Genomic DNA, 2,500 nt, shown 5'->3' on the forward strand with positions numbered 1-2,500 from the left:
AAGGGAAGGAGGAGGGGGTCACCCCCGTCCCCGGCGCTCGCGCCTCTCGCGCGCGCGGCAGCACGGCACGGTACCCGCGCGGTACCCACCCGCAGACAGCCGCCCGCGCGGGGGGGAGGCCGGGGGCGAGGCCCGCGCCTCGCCTCCCTCTCGCCCTCCTTCTCTCGGCCCTCGGCGGGGAGGGGGGGGCGCTTGCGGCGCCGCCGCCTCTCGCGCTCTCTTCTCTCTCGCTTTTCTCTCCCCGGCCGCCGCCGCCGCCGCCAGGCGGCGCCGGCCCCGGCGAGGACGAGCTCCGCCCCAGCGGCTCGCTCCGGGAGCGGGGAGCTACGGAGCGCTCCCCGAGTCTGCATTTAGGGGGACGAAGGCCCTGGCGCGGCACCCGCCGCCGCGCAAAACGGGCCTGCGAGGCGACCCCAGCCGCGCCGCCCGGGGCGGCCCCCGGGCGGCGATTGATCGTCAAGCGACGCTCAGACAGGCGTAGCCCCGGGAGGAACCCGGGGCCGCAAGTGCGTTCGAAGTGTCGATGATCAATGTGTCCTGCAATTCACATTAATTCTCGCAGCTAGCTGCGTTCTTCATCGACGCACGAGCCGAGTGATCCACCGCTAAGAGTTGTCTGGCTTTCGGCACCGACCCCGCGCGCGCGGAGGGGCCGGGACCGCTCGCGCCGAGCGGCCCCCTTTTTTTCTCTTGCGCCGAGGACGCGCGGCCGCCGCGCGCCCGGCTTCGACCGTACCAGCACGCAACGAAGCCCAGAGGAGGAAGGAAAAAAAAGCGGGAGGAACCCGCCCAAGGCTGCCGAGGCACGGCGGAAAGGCGGGGGGGCCCGCGCCCCCGACCGCCTCCCCCCACCGCGAGGGGAGGCGCCGCCACAACCTGTGCCGGCCTCGGCAGGCGGCCCAGGCGCCCGGGCTCGGCCCGGCCTCCGCGCCGAGGGCCACGCGGCACGCGCGCCGGACCGCGGGGCTGGGGGGGGCGGGCCACGGTGGCCCGCCCGGCCTCGCTGGCACAGGGACGACGCGCCCGCCGCCTTTGCCGGGGGCGCGGCCGTCGGCCCCCGCGCGCGCGCGCTGCCTCCCCTCGACCGCTCCGCCGACTCGCGGAGCGCCGCCGCATTGCCGCCGACGCGGCCGGCTCTCTCTCCCCCAGCGGCCTTAACCGCCCTCGAGGCGGCACGCGGCGACAACCGCCCCGCCGCCACGCCCCCTGCCCGGCAGGACCGCTCCCGCCGGGAAAGGCGAGCGTCTGCCGGCCGCGCCCCGCCGCCGGAGCCGGAGGCGGACGCTGCCGAGACCCGAGCCGGCGTCGCCTGCGCCCGGGGCCGGCCGGACGGCAGACCCGCCGCCCCGGCGGCCGCACTCCCGGGACCCGTCGCCGCCTCGCACCGTCGGGGCCCCCTTTCCCCGGGCTCGCGCCCGGCGGAAGGCCTACGGCGCTGAGCCGGGGGGCAACGCCCGCTCTCCTCGCTTGCCACCTGGAGAGCGGGCGGGGAGTAGCCCCCACGGCCGCCCGCACGCCTTCCTTCGGCCCACACGCGGCCGGGAAGGGCGACGGGGAGGCGACGGGCGGGGCCCGGGCCGGGACGGCCGCCGGCGATGGCGGGCGCCTTCCGGCCGACCGTCCCCCGCCGGCTGGGGGCGGGGGACACTCGCCGAGCGGCGACGCCGCCGCTCGGCACGGGGCCGCCCGCGCTCGCGGGCCTCCGGCGACGGAGGGACCGCCGAGCGCTCGCCCCGGGGCGGGCAGGCGGTCGGAACCGGGGACGGCCGGCGGCCGGTGCCGCCGCGGCCTTCGAGGACAAGGCCGTCGAGGGGAAAGAGACACGGCCGCGCCGGACGCGGCGCCGCGCCTGAGACATTGGCGGCGGCGGCCGAGGAGAGCGCGCGCGCGGTTGGGCCCCGGCGGCCGCAACCCCGCGGCTGAGGAAGGGCAGAGAGCGCGCGCTCTCTGCCGGCGTCGCCCCTTTCCGGGCCAGCGGGACGGCCCCGCGGCCGACCGCGCGCCGCGGCCTCTCCGCCGAGGCCGGGCCGCGGAGAGGGGGGGGCAGGGCGCCCCTCCCCGGCGCGGCGCGACTACCCCCGCGCGCGCGCGCGCGCGCGCGGCGGGACGACGACCGCCACGGCGGGCGCGGCCGCTGGCCGCGGACACCACCGCAGGGGATCGGCGGGAGTAGCTCCCCACCCCTCAGTGGAGCCGCGCCACCGCCCGGCACCTGCCGCCGCTGCCGCCGCCGCCGCCGCCGCCGCGGCGGGGCGCGCCGAGCCGCCCGAGTCTTTAAACCGCCGCCCGGCTCGGCGGCCCGCTTTCGGCCCCCCGCGGCGTTTGACGACGCCGAGGGTGAAGCCGGGGACCGCCGAGGCGCGGAGCGCTAGGTACCTGGCCCTGGGGCGAGGGAAACGACCTGCATGGCCCCGCCGGGGTGCCTCCCCCGCTGCCGCCCTCGGGGGAGCGTCCACCGGCGGGGGCGCGCCCGACATCTGCCGCCACCACCGCGGCGTCC

At 79.8% G+C, this 2,500-nt stretch overlaps 1 non-coding gene across 1 annotated transcript; it reads right to left on the reverse strand.

The window, feature by feature from the left end:
- Positions 1 to 461: 461 nt before the first annotated feature.
- On the reverse strand, positions 462 to 614 carry LOC128821232 (5.8S ribosomal RNA). The gene has a single exon (XR_008441059.1). It is a non-coding gene; the product is annotated as a 5.8S ribosomal RNA (ribosomal RNA).
- Positions 615 to 2,500: the final 1,886 nt, after the last annotated feature.

This window comes from Vidua macroura, chromosome 36 (assembly GCF_024509145.1).
Source record: "Vidua macroura isolate BioBank_ID:100142 chromosome 36, ASM2450914v1, whole genome shotgun sequence".
NCBI classification, from domain to species: domain Eukaryota; kingdom Metazoa; phylum Chordata; class Aves; order Passeriformes; family Viduidae; genus Vidua; species Vidua macroura.